This window comes from Lissotriton helveticus, chromosome 4_1, assembly GCF_964261635.1.
Source record: "Lissotriton helveticus chromosome 4_1, aLisHel1.1, whole genome shotgun sequence".
In the NCBI taxonomy this organism is placed as follows: Eukaryota; Metazoa; Chordata; class Amphibia; order Caudata; family Salamandridae; genus Lissotriton; species Lissotriton helveticus.
Window position 1 is genome coordinate 2026283146 of NC_136063.1, and position 15100 is coordinate 2026298245.

At 42.6% G+C, this 15100-nt stretch overlaps 1 protein-coding gene across 1 annotated transcript in view; it reads left to right on the forward strand.

The window, feature by feature from the left end:
* Window positions 1–15100, forward strand: part of PASD1 (PAS domain containing repressor 1) — a 477069-nt gene that overhangs the window by 160485 nt on the left and 301484 nt on the right. The gene's annotated exons all lie outside the window — the stretch shown is intronic.

The following is a 15100-nucleotide window of genomic DNA, read 5'->3' on the forward strand; positions in this document are numbered from 1 at the left end:
GGATCAATGTCAGGCATTGGACCAAGTAACTGCTTCTAAGCCAGGATTATTTTATGTGATGTGAGTGCCCGATTATTTCACCACTGAAGACACAGGTAACTCACAATCTTGAGTGGCCATTTCCTCATTCTTCAGTGTCTCTCTAGTATTTGTCAGTGGATCATAAGGCTGTTTCATGAGGTCAATGTCTCTGTGCTCCATACTTTCATTAGATAGCATTGGGTAGATTTCCATGACCGTCTTTTTGAAAGAACCTACTGGACTTTTACTTGAAGCTGTGGACAAACTGTCATTATCGGTCATTAGCGTTGACACTACTTTAACTGTTTGACCCACAATGTCGAGTAGAATGTCACTGAGCACAATACTCATCAGTAGGTCTTGGAGTACAGGGTTAGCAAAAAGTCCATATGAAAGGTAGACATGTAACTGGAATCAGCCTCATAGTTCTTTAATTCAGGAATATGCAAAACAGATTCTTGACTGGCATGTTTTAGAGTCTTGTGCAGAGTGGTTACTGGGCTAACCATGAAAGTACTGTCTGGTTTGCAATTGAGTACAATGTCTGTGTTATCAGGATTAGCAAGACGCACAGGCAGGGAAATGAGTGAAGCTGACTCTGTGGCTCAGACCCTTCTTCAGAGCAGGGTCACATTGTTCACTTCAAGTCAGAATGGACCAGGGTGCTTTCTTTATCAGGATGGTGGGCTGGTTATGAAACAGTGGAAAGGCTCACGGCAAAAGGGATAGCTGAAGTGGATTCAGGAATGGCCTCTGACACTGATCTTTCAATAGAATCCTGTTTTAGCCATACTACAGAGATTCTGTCAGTCTCTGTAAGACTGCTGTCTCTCAGTTCAGGAGTTTTTAGTGTTTCAGGGCTTGAAGGCTGTCACTGGAGAGTGTTTCATAGACAGCTTGTTCAGTCGCAGGAGCATTTATGGCTTTGGGACATGATAACAACAAGTCAATATCAGCACTGCTGGAACTATTTTGACCAATAACGTCATTAAACTCCTGGGCAGGGAAGGGAGAGTGTTTCAATTAAATCTTGAGTTGGTCGGGGTTTTCTTCCTCTAGCTTTGCTGTCGGTATTAGAGAATCGTGCTTCAATTTAAGAGATTCAGCAGAAGTATTAATATCCAAGATATTCATGGTGAGAATGTCAGGGTCTGGGAAACAATGCTCCGTCTTACAAGACACATATCTTTTTGTGATACATTGGAAGTATAAACAGACACAGTCATCATCTTAAGCCCATGATATATCTCTTCAATGTAATAAGCTCTTCATGCACTCACTTCCACTCAGAGGCTTTCTCAGGGTCCCGGGATTACATTTGACTCTTTTAAGGCTGAATCTTTGGGTCTGGCAGCCGTGCGGAGCGCGGTGGAGGAGGAACAAAACTACACTACCCAGCAGCCCTAGCGGCGCTAATCGCGCCAAACGCGCGCCAGGAGGCGCTCAAATACAGAGTCACCCCGGTCGAGGGGGCGACTCTTTGCTTAAGGAAATTGGCGCTGTGTGGACCCCTGGCTGTCCCTGAACTTACCTGCTGCTGCTGACTCTGGTGCCTTCGTCCTCCCGCCTCTCGCCGCCGACCCCTGTTCCATCTTTGGGTCTTGCAGCCGTGCGGAGCGCGGTGGAGGAGGAACAAAACTACACTACCCAGCAGCCCTAGCGGCGCTAATCGCGCCAAACGCGCGCCAGGAGGCGCTCAAATACAGAGTCACCCCGGTCGAGGGGGCGACTCTTTGCTTAAGGAAATTGGCGCTGTGTGGACCCCTGGCTGTCCCTGAACTTACCTGCTGCTGCTGACTCTGGTGCCTTCGTCCTCCCGCCTCTCGCCGCCGACCCCTGTTCCATCTTTGGGTCTTGCAGCCGTGCGGAGCGCGGTGGAGGAGGAACAAAACTGCACTACCCAGCAGCCCTAGCGGCGCTAATCGCGCCAAACGCGCACCAGGAGGCGCTCAAATACAGAGTCACCCCGGTCGAGGGGGCGACTCTTTGCTTAAGGAAATTGGCGATGTGTGGACCCCTGGCTGTCCCTGAACTTACCTGCTGCTGCTGACTCTGGTGCCTTCGTCCTCCCGCCTCTCGCCGCCGACCCCTGTTCCATCTTTGGGTCTTGCAGCCGTGCGGAGCGCGGTGGAGGAGGAACAAAACTACACTACCCAGCAGCCCTAGCGGCGCTAATCGCGCCAAACGCGCGCCAGGAGGCGCTCAAATACAGAGTCACCCCCGTCTCGCGGGACGCGAGCGGGACGCCGGGCTAAGCCCGGGCAAAGGGCGGGCCCTCTGTGGCCCTCAGTGGCCGAGGTAGGCCGGGCTGGGCCCTGGTATTTTTATTTTTATTTCATATTTTTTTGTCTGCACATCTTCGCTGGTTTCCATTGCAGCAAATTTTCGAACAAAAAACACGGATGATCTGTATTTAACAGACTGTAACTCTGTTATCTGCTACTGTGAACTTATCGGCTTCCTCCAGTATTCCAGTATTTATATTTTATAAACTGTTTGTGTTGATATCTGCGATTGCCTATCAGGCGTAAGGTCTGGTTTATCCAGAAGTATTATGTCTACAAAGAAATTACGTTCTGGGAAAGTTTTAAGGGACAAAGTAGAGGTGATATCTGAACCCGCACGCTTGAGGAAAAAGTCTGAAAATAGTGCGCTAGTGAAAGGTCAGATGCAGCTGGAACATATTTGGGAAAAATCAGGAAATAAACTCGCAAAAGACCCAATAATCTTAAAGACTGCTTTATCACCTCACTCGCAATCACAAACCAACGTGGAAATGGATTTAAACACTGACGTACTGATTGAAATAAATAAATCTTCTCTTTCTCAAATGAATGAATTAAATTCCTTAGTTCATGATCATAATACTCTCAACGAAAGAGAAAAGGAGGAGGAAGACTTTGCTGCTACATCTATCTCCACTAGTATTGATCTCGAACTTTGTGGTCGATACATGGATAAGAAACTTTTGGCCCAGGTCGGGGATAGTAAAACTCCAATTAGAGCAACTCCATCTGGAATGCTTTTATATAGCAGCACCCCTTCAATCAAATCCCAAGATGATTTATTAACGCATAGTGATTTGAAGTCTCCTCAATTTAACTTATCGGGGATTTGTTCTTTTGTTCAATCTAGCTATCCAAAAAATGAGAAACCAATTTCTGAATCTCTGATAGCGCTTGAACAAATATTGTCTTCTATATTGTTACTCCTTGGTAAATTTGCTGTGAGTTCTGATTGTATTTTGTCATCTGTGTCTGAGATATTGAAGGAAATGTTGTCTAAAAAGGGTGCTAATGTTACATTACCCCCCTCTGAACCTGTAGTTCAAAATGTTACATTACCCCCCACTGAACCTGCAGTTCAAAATGCGTCAAATTGTATCAATCTCTTGCAGGGTAATACCCCTTTGAAATTGTCTGTAAAGGCAGACATCCATATACCTCTTAAGAGCCCTACCTTATCTGTCTCTGGACAGAGCAAACTCTTAAAGCCCATTGTCAAGGATGATAGCTTGGTAGAGATGGTGCAAACGGTCGAAAATGATCTTTTTCCCATCTTTACTCAGGAAAAAAAGGGCCCGGATGGATTGCCGGCACAGACTAAAATCAGAAAAGAAAAATCAAAAGGGAAAAATAGGAAGTTATTACGTAAATATAAGAAAAAAAGGCCAAGGCAAATCATTTTCCAAAAAAACATAAGCCCTGAAGCGCGAGAGGAGTTAGGAAATGGGGATAACCCACTGCTGAATATTACCAACAATAAGGTAGCGGACGATGCATTTAATAAAGTATTGGAGGGTAATATGGTTGGGGGCTGTACAAATGAGGTAATTCCATGTCATGTGCTACAAGCGCCAGAACCCTTATCCGTGCTGGTTGATGCTACGGGAATTCCTCCGCAAGTGGTAAAAGTATTAAATCCAACTGCATCTATTTTCCGGCCCCAACCTGATACAGCTAGTGGCTTAAATATTCAACCTGTAAAATGCGCAACGATATGTGTGGATACATTAACACTGGATTTTCTTCCGTTGTTCGATCAGGATGTAAAAATGAATAGGTCTTGGTTGCTTAATTGTTTTAAAGAGATTGATAGTCTAAAATTGATTTTGTCAAATGATATCGATTTAGTTCTTCCGATAAAATCAATTATTGGACAACGAACAAGAGTAACTTTTTACTCAAAAATAATTACTAATCTTGTTCTTCAACAGGCGGAATTTTTCCAATGTAGAGGAATTGACGTATTACCTTATTATAAGAAGGCCTTATCTATTGCCTCTAGAGATAGTATTGTTAAGCCAGTATTTACACAGGATGATCATTACTTTGGTAATAAAGATCTAAAAATCTGGGTCTCAAAGGGCAAAAGAATGGTATCTCAGGCCCTGCCATTGCCTGATAATACAGATGTCCCTCTAATAGAAGACAATCAGATGTGGAACTGGTTGCCCGGGGTTTTATCTACTAATTCCGCGAGTAACCCACGACTCTTCCAACATCTTTAACAATAATTTAAAAATTGTCTCTTGGAACGCTGCTGGTATGTTTAATTCCCCTGAGAAATTTGACTTTTTATCTTCTTTAAACGTTGATGTAATATGTCTCCAGGAGACGTGGTGTAAAAATCTCCCCTATGTAGGGAAAGAGTTTTTCGTCCTGGAGGCTTCAGCAAAACCTTCAAAAAAAGGCCATGCGAAAGGTGGAATTGCTTGTCTTTTATCCACCTCTCTACAATGGCAATATACACACTACTCAGACTCTAGTAATCTCTTTCAATCCATAACTATTAGTAACTTAGGCAATGTAGGCACGCGGTCTTTGTTTGTTATTTTAAATGTATACATCCCTCCCGAGGAATGTTTTAATTCAGTTATGAAGCGAATGTTTTCTTATGTAACAAAGCTACTGGAGGCTGAACATCCCCCCTATATACTGTTGGTTGGAGACTTAAATAGTAAAGTATCCAACTCTACTTTAGTCAAGTTCAGAAATAAACTTAAGGAAGAAGTATATAATATACCTCAAATGGCTTGGCCTACTAGAATAAAAACTAATAAAAGAGGTAAGATTCTTTTGGAGGAACTTAGCCTCTTAGAAGGGCTTATTATTAATGGTAGAATGCCCTCTGATAGTCCTGCCCATTATACACATGGCTCATACAGGGGTGAGTCTATTTTGGACTACGCCATTACGGACTATGAGTCGTTCCATTTGATTAGGGATATGGCGATCACTCATTCTTTACTGAGTGATCATAAAATAATTAATTTAACTCTTTCACTAACCCTTCCTGAAACTAACTCTTGGTCCTTAAAGCATAGAGATCTTTCCATTGATCGAAGGTCGGGTAGATGTTTTTGGGGTCCCACTACCATGAAGGATGTACAAAACCTCCTGGCTCAAACTTTACTAGAACTCGACCAGTGGGAGGGTACAGAATTCTTACAACTCGAAAACCTTATTAAAAAAGTTATTGGGTTTGCCAAGAAAAAGGGAAACCCTAAAAGACCTCATTTTTCTCCTAGTCCTCTACTTTTCCTGAATAGGGAGATAAATGCACTGATCAGGAAACAATATCTTAATAGATCTGAGGAAAATGAGTCTCTACTAGCATTGTTAAAACGTAGGAGAGTTAGATTGAGACTCAAATTGAAAAGAGAAAAAGAAGATTCTCTTTGGATTAGTTTGAGGGAGGCTATAACCTTTAATCGATCTAGAGAATTTTGGTCCATAATAAGGAAAGGCTGTGGTACCATAGTAACTGCCCGTCCTATAGCCATTTGCGAAGAAGTCTGGACAGTATTTGTAACTGCATTATATGCTCCAAATGAAGTACTGGAGGATATAGGTATGTTGGATTTAAATGGTATGCAAAAAATCATTCTCCCTACTGAAAAAACAATAGTTACTGCGATAACGAGTATGCGCTCTACCGGAGCCATGGGTCCAGACGAACTGCCCATGTCAATCATTAAGCAGGATATCGCTACTTGGAGTAGGATTCTTCTCCCTATATTTCAGGCTTGCTTTTTAACAAGAACTGTCCCTGACTCCTGGAGGGGTAGTATATTAATTCCTATATTTAAAAAGGGGGATCGGGAGCTGCCATCTAATTATCGTCTAATAGCTCTATTAGATGCCATAGGAAAAATTTTCGCCAAATGTATATTAATGTTAATTATGGAATGGGCAGAAACTAATAAGATTTTACCAATGGAACAAACTGGTTTCCGTGAAGAGCACGGAACGCTAGATAACCTGACATTATTGCAGGTGATCAGTGACAAGTATGTATGCATCCGTGATGGTGGCTTATATGCCGCATTTATTGATTTCTCCACGGCGTTTGACAAAGTGGACCGCCCATCACTGTGGAGAAAATTGGCGGCATTGGGTATGCCAGGATACTTACTTGCATTGGTTAGGTCTCTGCATATGAACACATGGTGTAAGGTGCTACAAGGCGGCGAAGAGGGTCTCACTTCATCCATCCCCTCCCAGAATGGCCTTAAACAAGGGTGTATACTGGCGCCTATATTGTTTTCTTTATATATGGCCGACCTCCCAACTTTTATCTCATCTTGTGAGGGAGTGGCACCGAAAATTGGAGGGTCTGCTATATCTATCCTAATGTATGCAGACGATATTCTTGTCTTGGATTTGACCCCGAAGGGTTTATCTAACCGTCTGCTTGCATTGAACGAATTTGCTGTAGCACACCATATGAAAATTAATACATCAAAAAGTAAAATCATGTGTATCTTTGGTAAGAGAAAATGCAGATCTAGCAATTATAAGTGGTTTATTGGGGGGCAAAAACTCGACGTGGTTAAAACTTACCCTTTTTTAGGCAAAATAATATCAGCGAATCTTAGTGAGATTCCCCATATCGAACATAACTCTCGCAAAGCATTGACCCATGGTATGGGGTTATGTTCGTTATATAATGCCACTGGGAAGAGACACTTCTCACTCTTTCTGGAAGTTTTTAAAGCAAAAGTGCCAGCTACTCTCTTATATGGAATTGAATTAGTGGAGCTGAAACATTGGGGATTCCTTCAAAAAATGGAAGGACGGGTACTTCGGAAAATCACATCGCTTAGTAATGCATGTTCTACTTCTTCATGCAGATTAGAATTCGGACTCCGAAGTTGTTGGACACAGGGACTGGTGGCCCTGGTAAGATGGGTAGCATGCTTGGCTAGAGGAAAACCTGGTACCCTAAGAGAACTTATTAAAAAGGAGTTACTGGGTAATCTTAATGATTTTTCCTCTCTATTAAAAAATTTTAGGAAAGCTGTGGCCCTGTTAGAGTTGGATGAGAGTACCCTATTTTTACTTACTCCCTCTGAACTTAAAGCTTCATTAAAAAGAGCATCGTGGGAGCTATGTTATAAGCTGGATACCCTTGCCCAACCCAGATTATATGACAGGGAACCTCTGCTAGAAACATACACCCCCAAGCTGGCCCAACAATATCTGACCTGGAATATTCCTCATGGAGTCCGTAGGTTATGGTACCTCCTACGACATGATTTGCTTCCTCTTAATTCACTCTTAGCAAAGTGGTACGGGGGTTCCCCTATATGTAACTTTTGTAATGTCGCTGTACAAGATCGTAACCACGTCCTGTTTATCTGTCCTGCTTTACGCTCCTTGCGATTTAAGTGGATTAAACCTATTTGTTTACAATTGGGAATTGCAAATGCTAAATTGTTTTTACATGCTCTCTACTGCCCTCCTAATGAACTGTTTTGTTGTAGAATTTTTTAATTTTTTAAAGGGTTCTTAAATATTTATTGAGGTTGCTGGGATGTTGCCGTGGTTCACTTTAAGAGCTGATAACTGTAGTGTTTTGTTCTTTCGCTATTAATTTAGTATGTTTATATATCCTTTTTTTCTTTTGTCTGTTCCTATTGTATTATGGTGTGTTTAATTTTTTATGTGGCCCTCATCGAGAGCCAAAACATAATAAATTTTGACTTTGGCTGAATTTTATTTTATCTGTAGATCTGACATTGCAGAACAAGGGCTTTCGGTCTGTGAAAAGGTTTATTTAGTTTCCTGGTTTAAATCACAGGAGTTGGGGATAAAACAGCTAGCAGACTAAATAACACAACTGACTTTCCTGTGCCAGAATGAAATGATTAATCAGGTGGCAGAACTTGGGAATCAGTGGTAGGTAACAAAGGAATAGTAACAGCAATAAAAGCAGGTGGGGTTAAACCAACAGGCTGATGACATACCCCTGTGCGCAAAGGCTCGGAAATGTCTTTAGGGATTTTAAGCGCTTGGCCGCGATTTATAGGGTTGACAATTTGGGAAAAGTACCCTTTACTGCACCATCATGGGAATTATTATTCTGTCTTTCTGCTGCTAGCAAAGTTTGCAAACTGTGTTTTCATCCTGTATTTCAATAATTTACATTAGGTACGCATCAGGATTACAGATTGAGTGAAGATTTAACATAATAGGGTCAGCCAACCAGAGGGAATAATATTCAGCACAGATATAGGCATTATTTTTCATGACTTGATCTTTCAGTACAAGGACTTTCTAACTGGTGGAACAGAACTGCAATGCTTATTCAAAGGGCGTCTACCAACATACATAGACTTCTTGTTTTTTAATACACTAAAAAGTCGTAACAAGAATGGTTTGGGTTGGGCTGGCTATCTTTCAGGGGACTAGCTGGGTGAGATCGAGACAAGACTGGATTACTTGGGGTGTGTGTTCTCAGAAAACAGGGTTTTCCAGAGACTGCGTGATCATCCACAATTAAATACCAGAAAAGAAGGAAGGACAGAAGCTAAACACTTGAGCAGGTCGTGACCAGGAAACGAAAGGAAACTACATTGCAAAAGGAAACTATATGATAATACAAGTACTACAACAAAGGAATTCAAGGAAAATGACAGACAACCTGTCATAATTATAGCTTGCACATCCCTTTGAATGTGATCTCTCTTTGAGGTGAAAAGATTTTACAAGAAATCAAGGAACAAATTAATCTCACAGAGTTCTCCTATGGACAAAGAGAACTGGGTGGTTTTCTGTGCCAGAGGTGTAAGCTTCAGAATATCACTGGCACACTCTGGCTGTGGTTGACAATCAAGATTATAATTGAAACGTACAAAGAGTCGCAGGAGCACAGAAACAGTAACTCGTCTAAGTGAAAAGCAGGGCTGGAATCATAGCCAAGTTCAGGACTGGAATACACAGCACATAAGGCAAGGAGTTTACATGTAACAGGACAGATCAGGAGGAGTGCAGACAAGACTAGCAGCAAAGACTATCACAGAAACAGAGTGGCAGGGCGAGGATAACAAGAGATAGAAACTGACTAAAAAGGAAATCCTGAAAACACAGCAGCGGGGACATGACAGAATATGAGGAGAGTCAACAAGTATGATAATTGTTAGCCACTGTACTCTGGCTCACAGGGATGGAAGGACAGGGACAGAGCACAGGTGGAGGTAGAGAGACAGGTGCAAGGAACAAACCAGGTGCAAGGAATCAGGGAACCACCAATGAAAGGAAGGCTAAACTGAGACTTGGGAAGGGGAAGACCTTCAGTAGCAGGAAGCGTAAGACAAGAAAAAGTAAATCCAGGAACGGAATATGGATCAGAGCCAAGAGAGAGAAAGGTCTGCAATGCAGACATAAAGGGGTCAGAACTGTAGGCTGTAGAAAACAAGCTAGTAAACAGAGAACAATGACCAGCACATAGTCTAGGAGGATCTGACCACAGAGGAAACTACAAGGACCATAATGCGTCAATGAATTGGGACAGAAACCTGAACTGGAAGTTGAAGGGAAACTAAGCATACTAAGCGTAGATGTGTAAATAGGCTGTGTTCCAGTGTGCTCTCATGAGTGACATCTAGTGGCAGGAATGTCAAACCATAATACCAAAAGTTTCATTCTCATTGTTGGCTCTAGTTTTTCATCAAGCATTAAGCCGGTCTCTTGGACACCTTTCTCATTTTTTTCTGATGTAGCAAATCTGTTCCAAGTCTTCAAGGATAGTTCTTTAATCATAAATGCAAGTACTTTTTCTGCTATTTCAGATTTTTGATGGAAGTTTTTGTGGGGCTTTCATGCCATATTCTCCCTTGTACGGCACTATTTTACTCACGCCACTCAGTGGTCTCTCCACAACTCTCACTACCTCTGCCAGAGCATCAGATCTATTGCTCTTGCTTTTATTTGGTAATATCAGTAAGAAAGCCTCTTCTTCTATGAATGGGGCACATTCTGACTCTTTAATCACTGGTGCAATACCATTTTGACAGGCCCGGCTGGCACAGATAACGACGGTGAGACAGTGGGGCAGGGCAGGGGAGGGGCGATGGGGGGAAGTGGACAGACGACGGGATAGGGAAAATAAAATAACAAAAAGAAATACAACCGCTTACCTTGTGCTCGCCACATCACTTAGTCAGCGATGCGGCGAGAGCAAAGTAAGTGGTTTTATTTATTTTGGGTAACATAAAGCGTGTCTAAGGCAACCAATGAGTTTATTCAATTTATGTTGCTTAGCACATCATTAAAAACAATGGTTCATTTTAAGGCCTAAGTGTTATGACTGGCCAACATGTTTAGTTGCCTCTAATTTAATTTCATCGGGGTCACAGAACCTGCTTGTCGAGCATGAGTCTCCACAGATCTGCGGTAAAAGCACCTCTCGAAGGATTGCCTGTCGGGCTTCGGAGACCAAGCAGCTGATACGCCATCCCACCGTTACCTTTCATTATGACCTTACTGTCAGCTTTACTTATCTCTATCCATTTTCTTTCTCTCCGCATAGCTTATTTTTCCCTTCAAGGGAAATCTGGGTCGAGAATGCAAAATTGGATTTACCTGACTGAAGCGCATATCTACAGATAGTATTCTTGTCCCTCTAGATCTCTAACACAAGTTATTCTTTTGCTTTTGCCTGCAACATTCCCATCTTTTTACACATCCTTCAAAAAAGACCAGTAACTTACTGTAGGCTCAGGTGGCTCCCAGGTATCTTTATCCACTTGAGAATTAGATAATCTGCTTGTGCTGGAAAAATCACTCTGCCCTGCAGACATATGTTGCTTTCTATCCTGAACTGATATGCGTTGCTTGCTCACTGCATCCTGGGCCTCATGGTGTTCTCGCCATGTACTGGCAGTGCTGATGCTGCCAGCGTGGCCCCAGAAATAGATCCAGTGCACCACTTCTCTATCACAGGACAGCAAATGCACAACTCCGGGCCAGCCACAGTGTCTCTGTTGCTGTTCCACAATCACATTAAAACTCAAGAGGAATGTGTGACTTCTCAAGGTAGGTTATTCACACTTTCACAACCATGCCTACTCATACAAGGATTGAGAGAGAGCGATCTCCCGATAAAAATGAAAAATAAAAAACAATCAGTACAATTCCAGATGTCAGTGGCCACAAGGTTAAATGCAGAAGTCAGCAGCTGTTTTTTTCCGCTTAAATTCTGAAACCTATTCATCTGGTGCATTCCCCATAGGACTGGACTCAAGTCCTAGCCACAATGATCAACCTTTCCGACCACGTTCTGCTGGCGCAGGACATTGCTTTCAGCCTCATCATTGTTCTTCATAACCGTGACCATGCCTCCATTGTATGATGCTCTGCAGTTGCACCTTGTCAGTGTGTGGTTTAAAATTACTTGGTGGCCTATAAATGCTGGCACAAAACCTCACTCTCATATTTCTTTCAATGTGTCACCTATTGTTCCTCTATTAGTCCATAAATACATTGACCAATTGTTACCACCTGTGCTATGGACTGAACTTAAAACTCAAAGTGATCAATATTTCATAGTTCAGGTACCCAAAACTTGAAATTCCCATTAAATGGTGCTCCACAACTCCTACTACTTGGCAAACTTTAAGAAATGTTTGATGGTCTTTCTCCATGCACAACTCAAAATATGACTTTTAAAAGGTTTCAAGCATTTCTGTCCAAAGAACTCTATGGATGCAATGATTTTACACAAAGTATCTCAGATGCATCAAAATCCACAAGACAAAACAGCGACAGAGGAGGGAAACATCGGAAAACACAGCGATGCGTCAGATCCTGAGCCCACAGGAAGCCAATGTGTCAGTTCTTATGCACGGAGGAGAAATGTTGCAACAAATCCGGACTGTAGAGGGAAGCGATACGTCGAAATCCCTGACAGTTCTGGTCTGTGGGTGATGTATCAGAAAAACTTGGCGCACAGGTGCGATACGTGGAAATCCGGACAACACTGGAGGTCAAAGCTGATGCACCAAACAGGCACTGCGTCAATGTTTTCGGCCACCTTCCCACGATGCGTTGATTCTTTCAGCGGCACAGCAGGCCCTGTGTCGGAGTCAGTGAGGTGGTCTCAGATTTCAGAGACGCTGTGTGCTGAACTCTGGCTCTTGTGGTTTCTTTGGCCGCTGACAGGCGCTGCATCAATTTCTTCGGCTGCATGGCGGCGGTACATGGAAATTTCTCCTGCATGGCGGTGCTGTGTCAGAAAAACATGTGCTGGAAGGGCGAGGCATCGATTTTGATGGTTTCAAGTAGACCTTTGCAAGAGGAACAACTTATAAGGGTCTAGAACTGGATTTGACACCACAAGGCAGGTCAGAACTCCCAGCAGTGGAGTTCAGGGATTCTGCAGATGAAGTCTTTGATGGCCCTGAGACTTCCAACAGGAGGCAAGCACGCACAACCTTTGGAGAACCTTCACAAGCAGGATACAAAGCAAAGTCCGCTCCTTTTCTTCTCGAAAGCAGAAGCAGCAACTGCAGGCCATCCCAGAAAAGCAACACACAGCAAAGTGGCAGTACTCCTCACAGCTCCTCAGCTCTTCTCCTTGACAGAGGTTCCTTTTGATCCAGAAGTGTTAGACAGTCTGGGGTTTTAGGTCCAATACATTGGGCCTCTGATGTAGGCATTCTGCAAAGGACTGTCTTTGTAGTGCACAAGTTCTTGTTTTGCCTGGTTGTGGCTCCAGATATACTCCAGGGGGTGGAGACTGCATTTTGAAAGATCAGGCACAGTCCTATTCAGGTGCAGGTGACAGCTCTTTCCACCACTCTTGTTCAGGAAGGACCATCAGCCTGGTGATGGGCCATAAGGATATGCAGGGAACACCTCAACTCCCTTTGTGTTACGGTCTAGAGTGAATACACAAACAGGCCCTTGTCAGTCTACCCCTAATTATGATTCCACAGGCTGACAGAAGCACAGGATGGTCGAACAAGACAATCCCACTTTCTAAAAATGACATTTTCAAATACATTTTAAAAAACACCTTTACTAAAAGATGTTTTTTAAATTCTGAGTTTAAAGAACCCAAACATCAAATCTCTAGCTGTTCCCACTTGTAAGTTACATTTGTAAAATTCTACAAGGTAGCTTAAATGAAAGTCTATGGGAGAGCTACTCTTTGCGATAGTGAAAAACTAAATTAGCAGTTTTCCACTATCAGGACATGTAAAACACACCAGCCCATGCCCTACCTTTCACATACACTACACTCTGCCCAGGGGGTTACCTTGGGCCTTCCTTAGGGGTACCTTACATGTAGTAGAAGGGAAGGTTAGGGCCTGGCAAATAGGTGCAGTTGACAGGTCGACATGGTAGTTTAAAACTGCATTCCCGAACACTGCAGTGGCAGGCCTGAGACAAGTTTACATGGCTACTCATGTGTGCTGCAGTCCCACTGGTAGCATTTGATTTACTGTCCCTGGGCACATATAGTGCTCTTTACTAGGAACTTACCAGTATATCAAATATGCCAATCATGGGCAGAGGAGGTAGCCTAATGGCTAGGGAGGTCGATCTCAAATTTGGGGAATCAGGTTTGAGTCTCAGCAATGACTCTTAACATCCTGTGATTCTGGGCAAGTCACTTAATCTCCCCGTGCCTAATAAAACGAATGTGTCCTTGTGTAAGCAACTGGTGCTCAAGTAAAGTGCTCTGATACCCAATACCTTTGGGTCAAGTTTGCACCATATAAACCTTTCAGGAAAAAAAACGGATAACCAATCACCAATACAATTTAGACAGAGAGCGTAGGCACTTTAGCACCGATCAGCAGTGGTAAAATGCCCAGAGCCCAAAGCCCAACAGAAAGAGGGTCAGAAAAATAGGAGGCAAAAGGCAAAAAGTCAGAGGATAACCCTGCAAAAAGGTCCAGGTACAACTACAACAACACCCACTTATAGAGCAAAATGGTAGCAGCAAAGTATAGGAGCTTTTCACAGTTTATAGATTAAATAAATAGGAATACTAATGTGTTTTCAACCCTGTTCACACATTTTTCATGGGAGATGGATAAACTGGCAGTGGAAATGCCAGCCAAGTGCAGTAAAGAACTATAGGTCAGGGGTTGCTTTAGTGTAATGTAGTGGCCAGTCGCGTGTGCTAAAACAAACAAAGTCACTCAGTCAATGGGGTGGAAAATTGCCTGCGTTATTTATCAGGTCCCATTTCTATTCAATAAATTCAGTGCAGCCTGAACCCGGGCATCGCAAACAAGTCTACACGCAGTATTTAAACAGTCAATGCGTTATCATTTACTCAGACTGACTTTCTAATGGCTCCTGATTTCCCAAACCAACATGCTCTATAAAGTTATTTAAACACTACTTTGGCATTGACCGTATTGTGGAATTGCAGAAGAAATGTAACAAAATAAACAGTTCTCATGATTGATGAAAGAAGAGAAATCAAAAAGTAAAATTAACGAGTGGCGATATGAAAAAGATTTCACACATTAGCATACATCAGTTATTTACGCTCAGTGGAAATTTTGGAACAGAGAGACATTACATAGAGTGTGCAGCTTAAATTCACCGAAAAAGAATCCAGTACAAGCCTATTTTTGAGAAGATTCGAAAAGTATTTCAGAGAAAAAATACATTAATGGTTCTACACTTTATTCTTAAGATAAAATGTAGAAGCTACCGAAATATCTACCGAAATATCTACATGAGAATAAAGTGGATTTGGTCTAAGGGAGATCTTCTGGGAACCACTGAGGAACTGTTTCACATCTTCTTTGGCTTCCCAATCACTTGATGGA